Here is a 23,978-nt window from a genome sequence, read left to right on the forward strand (position 1 = left end):
CCAAAATGGCGGATCTTCCCGCCAACCCTCTCCAAGATGGCAGACTTTCCTGCCACCCTCACTGCGGCCTCCACGTCACCGTCAGGAGACTGAAACTCTACACCCAGAAGCTTCCAAATTGGGAACTGCCCATCATGGACCACCCCCGCCCCATACCCTCCGATCACCACATACCCAATGGGCGCAAGACTATGCCCTACCTCAACCCAATAAAAGGACCTCGCCAACTCTATCCCAGCGCGACTTCCCTAACTCACTATCCCCCCACCCCACCTCTTTCTGTTAGTCGCAGAACCTCGCCCAAGGGTGCTTGCAATAAAGTTCATCTCTCGGATCCATTTGCCTCATAGCCTCTTTTCTTACCATCGCCAGTGGGAGCAACTTAACAATAATAACTTAGATGTGTAACTAAATGAGCATTCATTTTTAACATGATTAGTGAGCACCTACTGTGTGTCAGACATGATGCTAGTACCCCAGCAAACAACACAGACAGATGCTCCTTCCTTTGTGAGGCTTATCCTCTAGCAGTTTACATTCTTCGTTACATAAAAATTCTGCCCCGTTCTGTCTTTCTTGTAGAAGAACAAGATGCATTTGAAGTTTTCATGACACTTTGTATTACTTGCATTTGGCTATAGTCTTAAGTACTCACATTTCTAGTTAGATGTAGAGGTTTTGTTTGCTTGTTTTTTAAGAATGTGAAAGTGGAATGTAGATGGTAGACAAAAGAAGCAGTGAAGTTTTGTGCAGAATCATAAATATAGATGCACTGAATTTCAGAATAGTGAACCTGTTTTCTCACTGACTAAATGATTAAAGGGCTCTGTTACTCTGGGGACCTGGGGGCGGTCTACAGAAGTTGGGAAGGGGATCTCTCAGAGTGCTCGGTGTGGTACATGGGGCCTGAGCCTGGGGGCTCCCCCGGCACCCAGCCAGGAAGGGGGCTCTGGGGCCAGTGAGGTATTGGAGTCTCTCCCTTGTTGACTGCTTCCTATCTCACTGCCAGTAACAGAACATTTCTTGCCATAGGCCGTTACATCAAAGAATGGTCTGGATCTCTGTTACCTTTGTATGCTATATCTGCAGGCTTGAAGCACTCCTCTAGAGCTGTGAAATTGAGCAGCTCCTTCTGCAGAGCTGACATTTATGAAGTAAACCCTGAGCTGGTGCTCATCCTCACCGTTTTCTAGCTGCAATGTGGATGAGTTCCTTGTGGGCTTAGTCCTCTGTTTTGTCACTTACAAAACAAGGACAAACTAAGAATTCTTTTAAGATCAAATGGTCCAGTGCACTGAGTATTTGTGAAGTCATTTTGAGAAGAACATTGAGGTGAAAATATCAGTTATTCTGACTTATTTTCTATTTTTTTTTCTCATTACTAAATCTAATGCTTTATGTTAGAACATAAAGGTAGAGAGATTTTTGTCATGATTTTCATATTTTCTTGCTGAGCTGGGACATACTGAGGTGTTATTCTAGTGTAGTGACTGGAGCGGAGACTGGAACTACGTGGGTTTGAATACATTGCTGTCGTTGTCTTGCTGTGTGACCTTTCCATACCTGTTTCCTCACTTATAATATGGAGAAAGTCATCATGTCTGTATCACTGGGTTGTTGTAAGCAGGGTGCAGGCACAGACTTCATATTATTTATGTCTTGTCTTTGAACAAGTTGTTTGCGCTCTCTGCCCAGTTCAGAGCCAGCCCATACTAAAACCACAGGAATGGATTGTTAAATGTTCAGGAATTTTGTAAGTCAATTAAGGGGAGTCATTACTGAAAAATTCTGTAAATTCATGGCTTATAAAGTGTCTTAAGAACAAAATGTATAAATCCTCAGAACTTCACTTGCTAATTATTTTAGCATATTACACTGTTGCCTGTGCTCCCCAGACACAAGTAGACACAGACGTCCATTTACCTGACTGGTATAAGTACAACAGGGGGGTGTGCTACTGCTTCTCTCCCAGCCCCACATTCCGTGATGGCACAGTGGGAGCCTGGCTGATGGTGATCACAATGAGAGTGTCTGCAATATGGAAATTGGCAGCCATTGCAGACCGAGCCAGCAGTACCTACTTACAGCACTGTTGTAACGATCCAGTGACTTATAGACGAAGTGCTTAGAGAGGTCTGACTCAGGGTAACCTCTCGGTAAGAATTAGCAGTTAGTATTATTATTGTTATCCCAGTGGTGTTTCAGCATGCCAGGGAGGTATTATAACCTGAGTCGACATCTGAAACAGTTTCTTCATCTAGCTCCAGGCCAACCTGCTGTCTGAGGGATTTGTGTTAGCCACGGGGGGACAACTTGATGAAGTTGCTATGTGTTACTTTCATAAGGAAGACAGTCACATTGGGCATTGTCCTTGGAAAGGTGTTGTCTTCCCTAGAATACTGCCATACCAATCATCTTAAGTTCACACTTTCTGTGAATATTTTTCATACCTTGTTTTTGAGTGGGGACTGAGTTGAATTTAGTTATCTCCAGTGTCCCAAATCATGTGAAAACACAAGTTAAAAAAAATGAAATATTTGGTAGAGTGTGCATTGCCTTTTTAATGCTTGTTTGACCAAGTGCTGATAAGTATATATCACCTTGTTGAAAGATGGATACTAATAAACACAGAGTTTTCAGGAATTTTGTGAAAACTGTACTCACAGAAAATGAATGTGAATAATCTTAAATAAGAATACTTAAATAAGTAATTAGAGCAGCTGACATGGGTTTTCCTATTGTCTAGTTCTCACTGAGGACTTGGTCACCCTGGAAGTGTTCTGTATTCCCGGGGGAGTCACTAGGTGTTGTGTGTACAATAAGGGCACAGGAACCAGACTATCCCCATGAGGACGACAGAGCTCTTCCTAAGAGAGTCCAGAACCAACCATCTGAGTTAAGTTTTATTGGCAGTCTTACTGCCAACCAAGTTTTCTGGACACTGATGTGAAGCCAGATGCCAATTCAGACATTATTTCAGCTCAGTCAAGATAAGATTTGGGTTATAAAAATTACGTGAAACATTTTTTTTAAAGATTTTATTTCTTTATTTGACAGACAGAGATCACAGGTAGGCAGAGAGGCAGCCAGAGAGAGAGGAAGGGAAGCACGTTCCCTGCTGAGCAGAGAGCCCCACACGGGGCTCGATCCCAGGACCCTGGGATCATGACCTGAGCCGAAGGCAGAGGCTTTAACCCACAGAGCCACCCAGGCGCCCCACGTGAAACATTTTTAATGCATCATATTTTGTTAGAGAATTCCAGTTGTAAATTATGCTTTTTAAATAATGAGGTCTTTTGTAGTCTCTACAAAAACCAAAGAGAAGTTACAGATTTTCTGATTATAGGGTAAAACCTTTAAAAACCTAATGAGATTTGTAGTGTTTTCAAAAATAGCATAATTATTTTTTAATTGCATAATTACTGTTATGCAATATATAATTGTCTCTCACAACTCTTTTAATAATTCCTATGATGTTCTATAGGTTTTCTTTCTTTCTTTTTCTTTTGTTTTAGCATGAATAGGAGCAGATGAGTAGGGGCAGAAGGAGAGGGAAAGAATCTCAGGCAGACTCCCTGCTGAGTATAGAGTGAGCCTGAGGCTGGGGCTCATTCCCAGGACCCTGAGGTCACAACCTTAACTAATGGAACCACTCAGGCACCCCACTGTGGGGTTTCCTAAAGACTTTTGAATAAGTTGAAAGTTAAAAGCATTTAGTAAATGTTTATGATACACATTGGAAAGTCATATTTGCTATATGGAATTTTTTGCTCTTAATTTACTAATACTGGCTAACCATTGATCCAAAGACTCAAAAATAATTTAATGATCTGTCATTGTGTCATTAACCTTTATGAAGAGAAGGAGTTGGTGAGCACAGATATATTGACTAAAGGCTGAGAAGATGAACTTGATGATTTTCTGAGATACCTTTATGATTGACAGCAGGCCTTCCTTAGACCACAGCCCTGTAGGCAGGGCCTGACTTCCCCTTTGTATTTAAACACAGCCAGAGAGAAGGGTCTTAATAATGCTTTTATCTACACAACAACTGGACAGGAATTACTTGTGAACTGGATGGACTTTTAACTTGTTTTCAAATTCTTATTTCCGATTTCTGTTTTGCCTTGGGAATTGTCTCAAATAAAATAGATATACCGTCATTACATGTTGAATGGTAGGACCTGTGCCATATTTCATTTTAAAACATTTTTTATATAAATAGACTTTGCTTTTTTTAAGATTTTTTAAGATTTTATTTTATTTCTGTTTGACGGACAGAGATCACAAGTAGGCAGAAAGGCAGACAGAGAAAGAGAAGGAGGCAGGCTCCCTGCTGAGCAGAGAACCTGATGCGGGGCTTGATCCCAGGACCCTGGGATCATGACCCGAACTGAAGGCAGAGGCTTTAACCCACCGAGCCACCTAGGTGCCTGAATAGACTTCACTTTTTTAGGGAAAATTTTAGGCTTACTGAAAAAAATCAATTAGAAAATACAGAGAGTTCCCAAATACCTCCCCTTTGCCTCACCCCACAAATTTCCCCTAGTATTTATGTCTTCTGTTATTGTGGGCCATTTGCTATAATTGAACCAGTATTGATACACTATTATTCACTGAAATACAGAGTTTACATTAGGGTTCATTCTTTGTGTCCTACATTCTGTGGGGTTGTAAACAACATTTAACAACATGTAGCCACCTTAACTGTCTCATACGGAACATTTCAATGCCCTAAATTCCTCCCTGTCCTCCTGTTCATCCTTTCTTCCCCCCAAACCCCTCTGTGACAACTGCTAACCTTTTTACTGTCTCTAGAATTTTTTCTTTTCCAGAATGTCAGTTAGTTGGAATCATACTGTATGTAGTTCTCCGAGATTGGCTTCTTTCACTTAGTATTATGCTTTTAAGATTCCTTCATTCCTTTTTGTGGTTTGATAGCTCTTTTCACTTTAGAACTGGCTGATATTCTGTCGTCTGAATGGACCACACTTTATCCATTCACCCTCTGAAGGACAACCCTGGTTGTTCTGAGATTCGTCATTATAAATTATGAATAAAGTTTCTATAAATATTCACATATGGTTTTCATGTGGTCTTAAGTTTTTCATTCGCATAGGTAAATACCAAGGAGCATAATTACTGGAGTGTAGGACAGGAATCTGTTTAGTCATGTAGGCAACTACAGTCTTCCAAAGTGGCTGTGCCATTTTGCTCTGGCAGTAGCAGTGATTCGGAGTCCCTGTAATTCCATGTCCCCATCAGATTTCGCTGTTGCCAGTGCTTTTAGATCCTAGCAGTTCTCATAGGTGTGGAGCGGGTTCCTGTAGGTGTGGAGCGGTGGGCCTTTATCCTAGCTTAGCTTCCATGACAACATGTGATGTTAAGCATCTTTTCATATGCTTATTTGTTATCTATACACCTTTTCTGCTGAGGTGTCTGTTCAGGTCTTGTGTCCATTTTTAAATGGAATTGTTTGTTTTCTTGTTGAGTTTTAAGAGTTCTTTGTATATTCTAAATAGCAGTTCTTCACAATATTTGTATTCTGCAGATATTTTTCTGCTACTCTGTGGCATATCTTATCATCCTCTTAACTGTCATCCTCTTAACTGTTATTCACAGAGCAAATGTTTTTCATTTTAATGAAGTCCAGTTTATCAGATTTCCCTTTTATGCATTTTGCTTTTTCTGTATTTAAAGTCATCACCAAAAATGTCACCTAGATTTCCTTCCAGTTTTATAGTTTTGCATTTTACACTTAAGTCTAGGATTTATTTGAATTTTTGTGAAAGTTATAGTATCTGTGCCTAGATCTTTTCTGGGGTGTGTGTGTGGCAGATGTATGTCTGGTTGTCCAAGCACAGTTAGTTGAAATGATCCCTTCTCCATTGGGTTGCTTTGCTCCTTTGCCAAAGATGAGCGGGCCCAATTGTGAGGTTCTGCTTCCGGGCTCTCTTCTGGTGAGTTGATCTATTTGCCTCTCCTTTCCCCAAAACTCCACTGTCTTGTTGCTGTATAGCAAGTCAGTAAGTTGAGTACTGTCACCCCTGTATGTTGCTCTCCTTCAATAGCATGTTGGCTATTAGAGGCCCCATATTTTATTTCTTTTTTATTATTTTAATTTTTTATTATTTATTTATGTATGTATTTTTGTTATGTTCAGTTAGCCACTGTATAGTACATCATTAATTTGTGATGTAGAGTTCCATGATTCATTAGTTACGTATAACACCCAGTGCTCTGTATTTTATTTTTAGCAAGCACTTCCTCAGCACTTCGCTAAGAATATGGGATGCAGTGGTAAAAAGAGAAGACCCCCTACTCTCATAATCCTGCCTCCATACTGGTTTCACTTGTATGTTCCAGAAAGATTCCCAACACCTCTCAGATGTCCTTTCTGCGCTAGTTGTTCTTACCTATATGCTTGACTTTCCTTTATCAAGTCCTTATGCTAGATGAGTTATATTTATTGTTCTTCACTCTATTGCTTGCTAATATTCATTGAGCACTGGTATATGCCCGCTGATTTTCTCATCTAATCCTTATAATAACAGATAATTAGATAACAATAGATATTGTTACCATTATTTTACAGTTACAAAAAGTCAGTCTCCGAAGTGTAAAGAATTTGATGTGGGTCATGCAGCTGCATGCAGCAAAAATGGGATCAGAGATGGGTTGTGAGCCCCGGTCAGTGCATCTAGAAGCCAGTTCTGAGCCACTGTGGCAGAGTTCCCCATTCTTACTTGACCATATCCATGGTCTTTCTTTATTGTCACATTTAAATTTTTTTAAAAAATTTTTAAAGATTTTGTCTATTAATTTGAGAGAGAAAGAGTGCAGGGGAAAGGAAAAGGAGAAACAGACTCCCTGCCGAGCGCCATGCACAGCTCTGTCCCAGGACCCTGAGATCACAGCCTGAGCTGAAATCAAGAGTCAGCTCCCCGACTGAGCCGCCCCCAGGCACCCCTGCTGTCACTGTTTTCATGTTACATGAGAGAGATATGTGTCTGTGTGTCAAGAGGTGATTTTGTTACTGTTATTAAATAACGGGACTTTTCCCAACTCTGTGGTGGCAGGAGGGACTCGACCTTGTAATTGAACAGGAATTCTGATCTTTCCTCTTTGGTTGAGGTATTCCCTGAGATCATGTGTACATTTTGTGGGAGAAACTTGTGTCTTTGTAAAGTGCAGATTTTTACAGCATGACAGAATTAAATTCAGGAGACGTCTGTATAACCAATGCTGCATCACACACTTCCTTGTAATCACTCCATCCTTCCAAGCCTTGTGCTCCCAGATGTGTTCAAGCGTCGTCCTATCTGACCCACTCTAATCAGGCTCTCTTTAGTGTAGTGACTGGCCCTCATCTCCCAGAGAGGTGGGGACACCAGTACCCTGTGTGACCCCAATCTTTCCTCAGCTGCTTTCAGAGAGACTAGGGGCCTCCAAGAGGTCTTGTGGCCTCTCCCCACCAACAGTCACACTGAGTCTCCTCCCATTTCATTAATTTTCTCTACAGGGTTTGAGAGGAGATCAATAACCACTGTGCCACAGAGATTTAGCATCGATTGTGTGTAGGGAAGAGGTCTGGGAGGAACATGACCAGAAGTCCATTTTGGGGCCGAGATTGTTTCAGGAGGCACTTGATAACTTCCCAACAACCTCCGGCGTCACTTACACACTTGGTGGTAAATGACTTTGTGTCTTTGTAAACTCTTTTCCCAGCACCATGAAACAGCATTCAGTAGACATGTCTTTAGTATTCAATTTAAAGGTAGTTTGGTAAAGATCATAGATGACACAAAAGTGACAACTGCTCTCAACAACCTTGTCTAGGAGAAGAGAAACACAGGAGTTCTAACAGTAACTAGAAAACAGCAATATATTAAGAAGCAGGGGGCGGGCAGTAAAAGGGCCAAAGGGGTACCGGGGTGGAGGGTGGGGGGACTCTGAATTATCTAGGGAACATATGACTTCATGGACCTTAGTGTCCTGAGGTTTGTAGGTTACTGAAGATAGAGGACATGAGGTAGAGAGATCATGCATCCCCACTGTCCTTCTAGAAGATGCTAGTCTGGCTAGACCCTCAGGGGGGTGTGCATTAGGGACATCAGATTCTACCAGTTCAGTGGTTGAGGGACAATGTGGGCTAGGAGCGCCAAATGTGTCAGCATTTTTGGGACAGGAACCTCTCTTTCTCCCCCAGCTCGTGATCTTTGTGTAGCAGGGAGGTGCTTCTTGAAGCCCAGAGCCCTGGGAGAAGGGGTTGGGGGAGCACTGACTCTGGGGAAAGTGGTTTGACGTGTTTGTGGCCTTTGGTTAAGTTGACCTTCAAAGAAGAGGACTGTGATTCACATTAAGGGCCGGGATTTCTTGGGCCCGTTCAGAGTTTAAGAAATTCAAAAGTCAAACTATTTCCCTCTGGCAGCATGTAAGCTCTGTGAGAGCAGCAACTTTTTCTGTTTTATTCACTAGCACATCCTGAGAGCCTGGGACCTAGACGCAGGTGCATCCTGCACCAGTGGGCTCCACCACACACACCTGCTACTCGGTTTATTAGTGTCCAGTGTCAGCTATGATAGCATGTTGGGGCGTGAGTGACTCCACCAGGCATATGAATTAAGTTCTGAAGAAGCAAATATAAGTAGTTCTCTAATAGCCATTTGATTCCCATCTTTAGTGACAGATATATTATTCTTTTCTCCCCATGCACTGTTTCCTTCTTTTTGGTGACTTTTGGAGGATCTTATCTCAGAATAGTGTCTGCAGTACTGAACCTGTGGGATAAAATGAATTCTCAGCCTGAGATTCTGAGCACTCTCCAGTTGGCAACCCTGTTCTATTTGCAAGTTGTCCTCTGTTTCTTCTTCGGAGAGCCGTCTGTTCTGGAGAGAAGGGGTGGTCATCAGCTTTCAAGGGCACCCCTCACGTAGCTCTCCACTGCAGCAGCCACGCCAGGCCCTGTGGTTGCTTCTGCCTGATGACCCGAGAGCTGTCTGCTCCAAATAGCAGAGCTTCAGTATGAAGGAAGGTAGCATGACCTGTAAAAGACTTTGACGTGAATGACATAGTGCTTTATTGTGCTACCATTGAAATTTCCAGCTTGTCTGTTGCAGTGCTGTTTACTCTGACCTGGACAATATCCTTTATCAAGCGATGCTGTCAATCCTGGACACCTGTCTCTCCGCATCTGTTTATCAAACTTGTTTCTCTTCTTTAAGGGCTAAATCCAATCTTAGTCTTTCTGAGAAGGTTTTCCTAAACATTTCATGTCAAAGGAGCAGGCTGATCTCCCTTGATCAGCCTGCTTCATCTGATGGAGAATTACCGTTTCTTGCCCTTTTGCTGTCTGTGGCCTAGATTTGGGCCCGGAGGACTGTGTACCTCTTTGAGTGTTTATGGAGTTTTCCCATCAGTTGATGAGAATTACAGGCTTTTGCATTTTCTGCTACCGTGTGACTCAGGGTACAGAAGACAAGATGCTTGCTATCTAAAGGCAGTGATTGATCCTTGCAATTCAGAAACCATATTTTTTTATTGGAAATATCTACTATGTCAAAGCCAGATGAAAGTCAGAAGCTTTTCATATATACATTTTTTGAATAGGACTTGCTTCCAACTAAGCTATTTTTATTGTAAAATCCTATTCAAGTGAGTTGAAAATGAGAGAAGGAATTATGCTAAATGGTTAAAAATAGCATTAGCCATTGTTTCCTTGCATATGATTCAGTGGGTAATTTAAATGATAATCTAGTGGTCCTCTCTAGGGAAAACTGAATATCTGCAGTGATACTCAAAATTAGAAAAAGAAATCATACATCTCAGCTGTAATATTCAACTATGTTGTAGTCAAGCCCACATTCACCACTGTGGGTATAAAGCCTGTGCCAGGCCCTCTGCAGGGAGCAGTAGCAGGGAAATCATTTGCAAAGTTTGCTTTCCCAGTCTTCATCCTAGATGCAGTTCTGCAGTCAACCCACACACGTTTCCAAGGGCGTCATAGGAGACAGGATTATCCAGAATCCTGGAGCAAGCTCATCTTATCTCATCAACTACCAGATAAAAAGCCTGAAAATCACCAGCATTAAAGTGAGCTATTCTCCCTAGATTAAAATTCAAGGATACTAAGCCCTTTTGAATTTATCAGTTTCTATTTATGAGATCAGTGAATTTTGCTCTCTGTGTAACCTGACTCTTTCATGCGAATTAAACTGATGTGACTCTTTTTTAAAACATTCTTTTCTAATAGATCAGAAGCCTTGAAGCTGACCTATCAGGGAGCTTCCTTATCGGGTCCAGCACAGATACAGCCAGTTGAAAGGGAAGAGGGTGCCCTGTCTTGATCCATGGGTCCACCCCTCGCATTTAAGCCTTTGAGAATTAGGCCATATTTTACTTCCAAAGATTACCCCTTATGTTTAGTGTCATGAGCCTGGTGGGACGCTGATGAGGCTCTGACAGCCCCGCCAAGGTCTGTTTGCTGCTGACAGGAAAAGGGGCTCTTCTTGAGTCCATGTTAACACAGGAAAGCTTCTCCGGGTAAATGATAACAACTACGTTAACTGCAAATGTACTCCGTATATCCTTTGCTCTGAGAAGTCCGATGAAAGTCAAACTTTATTTTGAATGCACAAGGATACTATCTCTACTCTGGGTGAATGCTTTAATAGCATTAGCATTTTGTAAATGGGCTTTTCAGAAAACAAATACTTCCAGAAATGAATTTCCAAGAAGCCTCTGTCAATTGCAGTTATATATATGCATATCTGTTATTTATATATATCAATATGTATTCATTATATTTGCTATATATATTCATTTAAATATGTGTGTGTGGGTTTTTTCTTTATCTTTCCTTCCAGCCCCACACACCTCACTAAGATATATATTTTTTTAATTTCTTTCCATTTCCACAAGTCGCTATTACAACTTACTGAAAAAAAAATGCTGAAGTGGTTTAATAATAATGTTAATTTTCAGGAGGTGTTTTGCTCCCATGAAATCAACTACAAAGAGAGTCAGGCATGCTTGCCAGGAAATGTTCTTGGGCAAAGGAGCAATATCAATGATTGTTTATTCAAGCTTTCAATACCTTCAAGGCTCGAGGTGGAGAGTGGGAGAAATTACTTTTGTATCAATGATCCTGCCCTTTTTAGTTAAGAAAATCTCCCTCATTTTCATTTTGGAGTTAATTGCATCAGAGGTTTTAATGCAACATTTAAGGATAACAGTGCCTTAAATTACTTCTAAGGGAAGGAATAGGGGTTGCCCAGTAAGAAAAAAGATTAACATTGACTGTGGAAATTTCTCACAAAATTCTATAACTACAGTTTTTTTTTCTTCAAAGATTTTATTTATTGAATTGACACAGAGAGAAAGAGCACAAGCAGGGGGAGTGGGAGAGGGAGAAGCAGGCTCCCCACTGAGCAAGGCGCCTGATGTGGGACTCAGTTCTAGGACCCCAGAACCACGACCCGAGCCGAATGTAGACACCCAACTGACTGAGCCACCCAGGCGCCCTATAACCACAGTTTTTTTAAGTAAGTGCAAACTACTAAAAAGTAAACAGTATTCACCAGCTTGACCATAATGTTCACTACTTATAGAAAGTCAGTATTCTCTAGTTAAGCATGTTGACCTCTGAGAGCAGGTTGTCTGAGCTTGAGTGTTAACCCCACCATTTGCTGGGTGTGTGATCTGGAGCTAGATTAACCAAATACCAGCTACCCATTTGGGATTCTTGGAGCTCTGTTGACAAATTTTGTTTCCTTCCAACGTTTGATCAAATTTCCTAGCAGATGTCAGTGACCTAAAGTAATAATCTAATTAATCTTAATTATTAAGCTAATTAATGTCCCAGAGGCAGGCTATAGTGGGGCCAAGCAGGAAGGACATGTATATTAACTCAAGGGTGTTGTGAATAGAAAATGAAAAAAAAGTTAAAAAGAAAGAGCTTGTACCTAAAGCAATGACGAGAGACAGAGGTGCGCTGATATTAGGACTCAAGTGGTCTTGCAAAAGGAGAGCCCGTTCTGTCAGCAGAGCTGGGATGACAAGGTCAAACAGACAGATTCTGGGCAGTCCCAATCAATGACATTTAACCAGAATCCAAATACCAAAAAAATCTCCAGTAGCTAAGACATTTTATCCTGAGGAAGTGGAGTTGTGCAGATGACAACTGGACACGACAACTCTTCGGAGCTCGGGTGAGGACCCATTTGTCCTGGAGAAGCAGACGCTGGTGTTCCTCCAGCACCGGGAGCAACCCTTACCATTCCTGCTGCTCAGGGAGAGTGCCTGAGGGGGGGCAGTCTTCCCCTATTTCCCTGCCAGGTCTAGACCACTTTGTCTGCAACAGTTCTTCATCTGGAGTTTTCTAAATGGAAGCCAGTCCTTTTTACTTTGCCACACTGTTCTGTGTGGCCTTGTGTCCCTACCTATGTGATGGCTGCTTGAGTCAGAATGAGTGGTTTCTCTCCTTACAGTGACACTGAGCCTGATAGAAGGGCTTGCATATTCTATATTAAAGGCAGAAAGCAGAGAGATGAACAGAAAAAAATAAAAAAAGAAAAATAATATTTTACAAATAATGGCTTATATGTATTGAGTGTTTGATATATATTAGTGCTTTCTAAACATTATCTTAATCCTACTAGTAACTTCATGGTGTAGGCATTGAATTGGGTAAATAAACATGTGAGAGGGTGGGAAGATTTTTCACATTATATTTTTTTTCCACAATATATTTTAAGTGAAAAAGGCAGTGCAAGTACCCCTATGTCTCTAATATGATCTGAATTTCACAAAATAAAAATCTACACATGTAAAAATGTGTAAGTAGTTCTTTTTTGAATCAATGCTCTTAAAAATATTTAAAAATTAAAGTAAAAACTAAAAATAATACATTTTAAAATGTTTTTTACCCATCGTTAATGAGGAAAAGGAAATAATAGGCAAAATATAGAGGTAGAGGAAGAGAGAAAATAATGTAGATATTAAATAATTACAAATTAGGAAACTGGCCTTCTAGAGACATTTTTACCCATAGCAAAATAAGGGGTCTTTCAAGACCACCTAAAGAATGCACTTAATGCTGCTTCTATTCTTTCCACCTCACCAGAAACACTGGTTCTGGAAGAGGGAGAAAGAAAGAGAGAGACAGAGACAGAGAGGAAGAGTATGAGTGAGGATAGAACTTTCACAACTTGTTTACATTTATTTCCCATAAACATATTTTTGGATCTCCTAGTATGTACCAGGCAATAAATCTCAAATTTCCTTGATTTCATTTGACTCTCACAGTCCTGTGATATAATTACTATTCCATGATGAGTCGCATTTCAATAGGTGTGGGCCTTTTTCAAGAGAATGGTGGAATATGAGTGACCATTTCCTTGTGATGTTCACTTTTCTGACATCCCAAGTTAATGTATTTTAACACCTGGAAGATGTCAGTGGTTAGTTCCTGGCTCGAATGGCAGTAAGGTGCTTGCTGACACTGTGTTTGGTGTGGGAGAGTCTGTTGCTGGCCACATGAATGTCAGAATTGAATCTGTTCAGCTCTGCTTGTCTTTCCACATTGTCTTCTTGTCTGCCAGAATATTGGGAGATGCTGTGGGTGCCGTAGTTCCTGACTGGTGACCCAGATCAGAGGCTTTCTGGACACCCCACAGAGGTGGGTCCAGGGCATGAGCAGGGGAGAAGGCAGGATGAAAACCTTCAAATATCATATGAAAACAGTATAGGAAATTTCTGATGCTAGCCACGACAAGAACACTAAGATGAGGATGATGTATTTAAGGAAAAAGGAATATAATTGGCAATGGAATCAGAGTTTATATTTTGCTACTTAACACTTGCTAAGGTGGTGGAATGCCCGGAGACCAGACTACACAGAGCAGTGGCCTCCGAAGGAACTAGAGTCAGCACACATCTTTGTTGAGCATTAGAAGAAAGAGAATTCTAAAAGTGAATTTGTAGAGTTCTGAGTTGGTTATCATTTTTTTTTACAGATTATTTTTTTATTTGAGAGAGAGTGTGTGAGTGGGGGAAGGGCAGGAGAGGGGGAGAATCTCAAGCCAACTGTGCACTGAGCAGGGAGCATGAGCTGAAGACCTTGAGATCCTGACTTGAGCCAAAGCCTAGAGTTGGACGCTCAACAGACTGAGCCACCAGGCTCCCCTCTGGCATTGAGATGGATAAAAGTCACGCAGTGTATTCTCTGATGATAAGCTCTCAAGTAGTTTTTAGCTAAAAAAATTTGTGACTTGGAGATTTTTTCTAAATTCTCATTATCCATGTAAACATAAAGACTGATGTCTGGAAAGCTGTAGCCATAGGCGATAAATATGACATGTTTGGAGCATTATCCCAGGTGTGTCTAAACACAGTGCCATTTGGAAGAAACTTCTTTTGCCCATTTACAGTAAGTAGACCTGTCTATGACAGGGAATAAAGTAAAACATAGATTAATTTCAGGAAGGAAATTACCTAACATCTCCGTGCCTTACTTTCCTCATCCATAAAGTGAAGATGATAAAAGTGCCAACCACCTACAGTAGTCGTGAAGATTAAATGTGCTAATATGCGCAAAGCACGCCTCTATTCTTGGCACATAATAAGTGTGGTGAATGATTGCTACTATTATTGTTATTATGTGAGAGCAAGTGTTATAGTAGAAGCCCACTGAGTGGTCACTGAGCAAGAGGGGGCTAGGTAAGGGATGGAGAGTGAGGGCACGAGGTAGTTTAAACTCAGCTCCTCTCTCTCTCTCTCTCTCACACGCACACACACACACACACACACATATACTTGCATGTGCTAAAAAATCACATAAATCCTAAGAGAACAAACATAAAAAATTAGGAAATAAAAATAATTTTAAATGACTGTATTATTTTTCCTAAATGGACAACTATTTGAAATTAATCTCAAGGCTTCTACCAAATATTGAAACTATATATTTTCACAAACACTAAATGTGGTTGTGATTCTCTGCAGACTGAGGCCCCGAGAGTGCGTCTCAGGCCCCTTGCCAAGAGGGTTCCTGGCTTTGGGTGAGCAGAATTCAAGAGCAAGCCATTTAGAGAAGGAGACAAAGATTCATTAAGTATAGAAATAAAAAAGAAGCTGCTTCACAGAGTAGTGGTCTTCCTCCCAGATGAGGAAGAGGACTCCCCTTTGCCTCTAACAAAGGTTTTTGTTTTTTTTTTTTAAGTTTTTTATTTAAATTACACTTAGTTAACATAGAGTGTAACATTAGTTTCAGGTGCACAATACAGTCATTCATCACTTCCATACCTCAGCCTATCTGCATTGTTTATTACAGAGTATTATTACAGTGTCAAATATGAACAATATATACTTTTGATCAAGGAGGTCCTGATCTAGTGAAGTCATAGGACATTTTACAAAGTAATAAATAGCACCATGTGAAGGTACAAAAATCAGTTGAGACTGCAGTGTTAAGGAAGTTGGGGGAAATGGTTGTTAATTATGTCTGGAAACATCAGGAAATCTCCAGAGAGAGAATAAGATTTCAGGTGAATGGTATTAGATCCAACAGTAATGTACCAGAGAAGGGAAGAAGTGTATTCAGGAGAAAGTGTGACCAGTGGGGAGGGGGGATGCAAAATCAGCACGTGTTCTGGGAGGAGTGAGTCACTCCATCTGATGGAGAGCAGGGTTTATGGATAGAAACGGTGGTAAAGATTGATGCTGGTTGGGTAGATTGGAACCAGTTTATTTAGAGCCCAACATTCCTCACAGGGTTTGGGATAAATCATTTAACAAGTAGGGAACTCATAGGGTCAGAATTTTTCCTGCAGGAAAACATGTTAGGGGAATGCAGATGGGCCTTTAAAGGGATGAGAAAGTAAGAGGAAAATACAAATATGACAACCAAATTCCCAATTCACAAAATTTCCCACATCTGCCTCTGAATGTGTTCTTAAGTGAATTTTAGTGCAGTTACTCTTTGTGTCAGGTCTTAACTATTTCTGAAATCATACTTTCTTATTGTTATATAAAAAGGCAGTGCTTAAATATGCCGTCTAATTTTATACCTATTTGGGTCTTCATGTTTTTAGCTGATATAATGTGTTTAAATTGTAGTAATTCCTAATTACTTTTTAAAATTCTGTATTAAACTTTAAAAATATTGGCAATATTAAAAGTTAAAAGAAAGGTGGACCTTCATTTTCATATACTAAAAAGTGTATCTAATTATAACAATTTGTTGTAATTAAAGGCACAAAAGCCACAGACACAGCCCCTTTCCTCAAAGACTTGAATTTCTGACATACCCTGGACCTGAAGTACAATACCTTGTTTACAAAGTAAAACAAACAGTGTTGAGGTGAAAGCAGAAGGTCAGTAATAGGGGCTATACTATTTCAGAGTGTAACTTTGATATAAAGTCCTGATAAATGTCTCTCATTTTGTGTTTGTTCAGAATGAAAATTGACTACTACATTAGTGAAAATATCCAAAGACTTCTGGAAACAAAATTTAGATGGCAGGTGATCAGTGATTTGTGAATATGGCCCAGATAAGCAAAAGAGAAGACATAAATAAATGAAAAAAGTTCAAACATTCACCTTTTTTAAGTAACATCTGGGTATAAATGGAGATTAAGGAGTGCACTTGTGATGAGTCCCGGGCAATGTCTGAAGTGTTGAAGCACTAAGTTGTACACTTGAAACTAATATCACACTGTTTGTTAATTAGCCGGAATTTATATAAAATTTTTTTAAAATATTGATATTGTCTGAGAAATGGCCATAGAGAAATAGGGAAATTCTTACGTAGAAGAGCTAAGAGAGCACATATGATACGGTGTTTCAAAATTCTCAAAGATGAGTTTTAGTTGAATCATTTTATAATCACCTACAATATTTGCTTTCTATCACTCTTGTAACAAACAACCACAGACTTAATAGCTTAAAAGAACACAAATTAGCCTGTGATGAAACAGGCATAGTCAAGAGAATGAGAAGACAAGCCACAGAATGGGAGGAAATATTTGCAACAGATAATGTCTGGTAAGGTACTTTTATCCAAAATATGCAAAGAGCTCTTAAAATTCAACAATAAGAAAACCAGCAGTTAATTAAAAATGGGCAAAAAATATGACCAACACCTTCCCAAAGAATATGTATATACAGATGGTAAATAAGTATATGAAAAGATGTTCAAAATGATGTCATTGGGGAAACACTTATTAAAACGAGATATCATTGCACACCTTTTAAAATGGGCAAAATCTAAAATCCTGACCATGCCAACTGTTGGCAAGGATGTGGAGCCACAGGAGCTCTCCTTCATTACTGGAATAATGCATAGTGACACAGCCACTTTGGAAGACAATTTGGCAGTTTTTTGTTTTTGTTTTTGTTTTTATAACCAAACTAGGCATACTTTTACCATATGATCCAGCAGTCCCTCTCCATGGTATTTACCCATGAGTTGAAAACTTACATTCACCATAAAACCTGCATACCGATGTTTATAGCAGCTTTCTTTGTAATTGCCCAAACTGAGTAGCAACCAAGATCGTCTTTCAGTAGGTGAATGGATAAATAAACGGTTTCATCCAGACAATGAAATATTATTCATTGATAAAAACAGATGAGTATTCAAGCCATGAAAAGATATGAAGGAAAACTTTAATGCTTACTAAACTCTATCACGTCCTCTGACCTTTGACCAGAATGACCAGGAAAGGGACCTGCCTGTGCTGATGCATTTTGATTTTTACTTCTGCATTTCTGAGCTTATCCTTGCCATTTTAGGGGATCCTGGGTGGGTTAGTCAGTTGAGTGTCCAGTTCTTGGTTTGGGCTCAGGTCATAATCTCAGGGTCATGAGATCAAGCCCTGCATTGAGCTCCATGCTCCGTGGAGAGTTTACTTGAGGATTTCTCTTCTTCCTGTGCTCCTCCCTATGCTTGCTCACTCTCTTAAATGGATAAATATATCTTTTAAAAATCCTTGCCATTGTATATATAAGTGATTTTAACCTACCGTTTGTATTTTTAGGCAATGTTTACTTCCTTGAGTGTCACACTGGTGTATTTCTGGCTCAGTCAGTAATTACAATAAATTATCGTCTCCTGTATGTTTTTCGGTTTGATGTAATGATAACTTGTAAGGGTCTTGCTTCCTACCCCGAGGTCCTGTAACTATAGAAAAGTCTGTTAAAGATCAGAGAGTGAGGGGCACCTGGGTGGCTCAGTGTGTTAAGCCTCCTTCGGCTTAGGTCATGATCCCAGGGTCCTGGGATTGAGCCCCACATTGGGCTCTGTGCTCTGTGGAGAGCCTGCTTCCTCCTTTCTCTCCTTGCTTGCCTCTCTGCCTACTTTTGATCTCTGTCTGTCAAATAAATAAATAAAATATTTAAAAAAAAAAGATCAGAGAGTGAGAATGTCAAGAGTATATATAGTTTGCACTGTAAAAAGCTTAGAATCAAACATTTTAACTGTATGATTGATGATAGTGCTTGTCAGCCTAATTCCCATCCTTTATGGACACAGTGAAGTAGAAGCCATGTGCATAGGGTCATGTGGCCTTTATCCCAATCCTAGAGGTGAATACAAAAGAAAAAAGACTTTGCCAAAAAATATGGTTGGCTAAACTGTAATCTTTTCCTCCTGTCTTTCTCCTTCTCTTCATCTGCTTTCTCTTCTTATTCTAATTAAGTAAACTCATCTCTAGCTCAGCTGAGTGTAAGCACAAAATTCACAATTTGAGGGAATCTGTTATAAGCCATAGAGCATTTATGTTGTAGATTTTCTTAATCGCTCGCTTTTTTTCAATTTTTTCAATTCTGGGAATCTGTTATAAGCCATAGAGCATTTATGTTGTAGATTTTCTTAATCACTCGCTTTTTTTCAATTTTTTCAATTCTGGAGGATACATGAGGAATAAATCTGATTTGTGATCCACTTTGAGTTCTAAGAATAGAACTTTTCTGAATACAAAGTGTGCTGCAAAGACTCACTTCCATTTTGGATGTAAAAGGTGATAAGAGACTGTGATTCTCACACTAGTAACCCAAACAATTGACATAATCATAGTTCACTTTTAAAGCAACAGAGAGCTGAGGACAAAATTAACTTTATATAACCAAGTATAAGTGACATGACCTTCAGAAAAGAGGACACCCACTGCTGTGCTCAACCCCAACTAAAACAACCCCAACTAAAACATAGTCCAGGCCCAGGAGAAAGGAGCATATGGATGAGTGGGACAGAATACCCTCCAGCAGAGGACCAAGTGTGCCGGAGCACTCCACTACCCCCAACACCTTCCACTCCAGTGAGGGCTAGGGGTATTGTCTCCAGAATGGAGGCAGGGTATGAGATCCTAGAGAATCCCCCTGAGGCAGAAGGAAGAACTACCTGAGAGGAGCCTTTATAACATGGGGTCTGATTTATGGTCTCACAGCCTTCTCAAGGCCAGGTGTGGGGCAGCAGGGCCAACGGCTCACACAGCACACACAGTGGGCAGCAGGGTATAGTTCCAACACAGATTGCCGGTGACCTTTAACAGCTGTCAATCAAGATCTAAAGCAGAGGCTGATGGGGCATAGTTCATAAAGCTGGGGACACACCTGTGAGACATGTCCTCATTGTGGCACCTCCTCAGGACTCAGGACGGTCAAGACCCCAACTTCAGAAGGGTGATCAAAATTGACTAAAGCTGCAGTGAAGTCTGCAGATAGCCGGACTACAGAGCATGCTGACTCAGTTTCCACTCCCTTGACCTGATAGGAGGAGGGATATGTTTCTTTGTGGAGACAAAAGGGAAAAAGGAAAACAGGGAGAGAAGAAAAAAAGGAAGGAGAGAAAGAAGGGGGAGAGAAGGAAGGGCAGGTCAGAGATAAGGGCTTGTTGAGTGCATCAAGTTGGCACAACTATGTTGCACTAGATCCGTCCCTACTCATGAATGAGATATAGTCTTGTTTGGCTTTGAACTTATCTCATTCTAAAAATATGTATTTGTGAATTTTATGTTTATTCAGCAACTTTGGTAGTGCCTGTTTGACCAAAGTATTATTTCACCTTGTGTATGTGTGTGTGGTTTGGTGGGTTAGACTGAGGTGTACCACTGAAACACGCAGTTATTTCCTATATGGTCCTCTCCCAGGGTGGGAAATTCAACCATTCAAGTGTCCATTTGTGTTCCCACAACGTCATTTTAGAAGGCTTTGGTCCATTGCAAATCCCTTTGGTAAAATTATATTACTAAGTCACTAAAAGTTTCACATGTTAGCATGAGGCAGGCAGTTTTTTATAGAGAGAAGGTAAGGTAAAGTTGAAAGCAAAATTCTATCAGATATGATCCATAGAATGGTAATTGTTCCAGATATAAATAGTTACTATGTATATCAGAGTTTCCATGGTCAGTCAGGTTTGTAAACACCTGATTTAAACAAAGTGTTTACTGTAGAAGGTGTCTTAGAGGATTCCCAAGGAGGAAACAGTTTGAAATGTTCTCTAAGTGTTATTATCCTACTTGAACAGTGCACCTCTCACACCTCTGGGCACGTTGCCAGTGTGTACAGAACATCAAAGTGCAGCATAATGGGAAGCCAAGGTGCCTGGGCTGAACACTAGAAAAAATTTTGAATATGAATTGCATTTTTCTTCAGAGCAAAAATTTTTTTGTAAGACCAACAATTTTTTTTAAGATTTTACAAATTTATTTGACACAGAGAGAGGGGGAGAAAAAGGATACAAGCAGGGGGGACAGCAGGCAGAGGGAAAAGCAGGCTTCCCGCTGAGCAGGTGACCTTAGCCAAAGGCAGATGCTTAACCAACTAAGTCATCCAGACAACTCATAGGACCAACAATTTTTTGAGCATTCAGTAAAAATAAGAAGTTGTAGAAAGATTTAAATCATATCATTGAATGGGAACTGATTTGTGAATCAAATACACATTTAATCAGGAAAGTTTATAATCTAGTATAAATAATCTAGTATAAATGAGACTGTTGGCTCCTTAAAAAAAAAGTGTGTTTCTAGAATGTACCATTAAATATGAACCACATAATTGTACTTTAATAATGGAGTGTCACCAGGATCTGCCTCTGTTATGAAAAATATATTTTAGTGGTTTTTTTTTTTTGAAAAGAATGAGATCACAATTTAATGAAAGGTATACTTTTTTCATATGAAATACAGGATAATGTATTTTCTCTCTGCCTTTTTTCTATTATTTATAGAGCCTCCTGCTGGATAATTGACACATTACAAAAACGTAAATGTTGAGTTATTGAAAGTGCATGAAAGCCATCTGGACATTATTCTTGTTATTATCTCAAAACAGAAGAAAGAAAACCATGAAAATAATATTGCTATGTATAGAAAACAATCATTGTTTATTAAATGTAATTAAAATTTTTGCAGACAGTTTTCCATTCTTGAAAATTCTATTTGCCTGCCTGGTATTCAAATAAAAACAAATGAAAGTCACGAGAGACCACACAGATTTCACATGCTGACATGGCATGTCTGTTTTTTTTTTTTTTTAAGATTTTATTTATTTATTTGGCAGAGAGAGATCACAAGTAGACAAAGAGGCAGGCAGAGAGAGAGAGAGGGAAGCAGGCTCGCCGCCGAGCAGAGAGCCCGATGCAGGACTCGATCCCAGGACCCTGAGACCATGACCTGAGCCGAAGGCAGCAGCCTAACCCAATGAGCCACCCAAGCGCCCTGGCATGTCTGTTTTAACACAGGTGCACGGATGTAGACACTGTGTCATATCTACCATGACAACGGATTTCTCAGGGCTTAGTGAAGGCCAAGGGAATGTGCTTGCTTTACTGAGAAATCCGTAAGAAAAAAACATTTTTTTTTAAATTTCCATTTTATTTATTTTTTCAGCGTAACAGTATTCATTGTTTTTGCACAACACCCAGTGCTCCATGCAAAACGTGCCCTTCCTATTACCCACCACCTGTTCCCCCAACCTCCCACCCCTGACCCTTCAAAACCCTCAGGTTGTTTTTCAGAGTCCATAGTCTCTTATGGTTCGCCTCCCCTTCCAATTTTTTTTTTTTTTTAATGAACATATAATGTATTTTTATCCCCAGGGGTACAGGTCTGTGAATCGCCAGGTTTACACACTTCACAGCACTCACGATAGCACATACCCACCCCAATGTCCATAGCCCCCTCCCCCTCTCCCAATCCCACCTCCCCCCAGCAACCCCCAGTTTGTTTTGTGAGATTAAGAGTCATTTATGGTTTGTCTCCCTCCCAATCCCATCTTGTTTCATTTATTCTTCTCCTATCCCCCTAACCCCCAATGTTGCTTCTCCGTGTCCTCATATCAGGGAGATCATATGATAGTTGTCTTTCTCCGATTGAGAAAAAAACATTTTTTTTTAAAGATTTTATTTATGTGATATATATAGAGATAGATCACAAGTAGATAGAGAGGCAAGTGGAGAGAGAGGGGGAAGCAGGCTCCCTGCTGAGCAGAGAGCCCGATGTGAGGCTCGATCCCAGGACCCTGAGATCATGACCTGAGCTGAAGGCAGAGGTTTAACCCACTGAGCCACCCAGGCGCCCCTGAGAAAAAAACATTTTTTAAAGAAGCATTTTTTTCATCCTTTTTCTTCATTCCCTCCCTCCTTTTCTTTTTGTCTTTCAGTCTTTCCTCCTTTCCTTTTCTTCTTTTGTCTTCCTGTGTCCCTTCTTTCCTAATTGCCTTGTTTCTCAGATTTTAGTAAGTACAAATGTGATACCCATTCTTGCAGATAACTTTGAAGACACAGAATTATAAACAGAGGGTAGTGAAAGATATCCAGAGTCCCACTAGCCTGAGACAACAACTAACATTTTCCCTCTATTCTTACGCCGCACATTTAAGTTATCTGCATCTCTTGACCGTAGGTTATTGTTTTGATTACTTCAAGGTAAAGAAGAGGAAGGTGAGGAGCATAGAGAAGAAACAGAAGGAAACGGGGTCCTTAGTGTTGCTCAACAATTTAACCAGCTTTTAGATGTTTCAGTTTTGTTAGTCAGTGTACCCCTTTGGTTCTTGTTTTTCTGAGTTGGTTTCTGGTGCTTGTGGCACACTGTGAGCATGCATGTTCTTTCTTCTCCAACACATCTCCTCCATTTTGATTGTCAGAGCTGTCATGAGGCAAGGGTTCTCAACATTAGCATGCATCAGAATTCCCTGGAAGGCTTATCGCAGCATAGCTTGCTGAGCCTACTTAGTTCTGATCTAGGAGGCCCTGGGTGAGAATTTCTGTTTTTAACAAGTCTCCAGTTGTCACTGATACTGTTGGTCCAGGAACCACCTGCTGAGAATCACTAATCTATGCCTGCAAGTCTATGCCCGCAAGTCCAATCTATGCCCAATTGTACCAGACATGGTACGATTTTAATTGCCAAGTCTATGGAAGAAACAGCTTTTGTAGTGATGGTACCTCTTCATCTATAAAGCTATATCTGATTTTTTTTTCATGCCAGGGAGAGGAGAGGAAATAATATTTGTTAATTGTGAATTAAAAACAAACTAAAAACAAAAAACCTCACGAAACAACAATGTGTTACTTGATGTAAGTGTAAAGAAGTCCTGGGTAGAGAAATTCATAGTCCGGTGATTGAGCACACTGGAGGTGTAATGGGTCATGGCTGGAAACTGTCTTCTTCTGGGTTCTCAAGGGTATGTATGTAGACACTCAGTAGGATTCTGCATTACTTCAGGGGCCCAGGGGATAAGAGAAGGAGGGAAAGCACAATCTTGCTTTTGAGGTGTGTTTTTGTGAATAGATTCCCTCTCTGCTCATTCCCCATCCATCTCCCAAGCATCAGTACACCTGCTAACCTTACCTGCAGAAAACAAATACAATTTATAATTTTTCTGAGTTTCTGCCACTTTCTTTTTTAAAGATTTTATTTATTTATTTATTTATTTATTTATTTATTTATTTGTCAGAGAGAGAGAGAGAGAACATGT

This window comes from Meles meles, chromosome 13 (assembly GCF_922984935.1).
Source record: "Meles meles chromosome 13, mMelMel3.1 paternal haplotype, whole genome shotgun sequence".
NCBI classification, from domain to species: Eukaryota; Metazoa; Chordata; class Mammalia; order Carnivora; family Mustelidae; genus Meles; species Meles meles.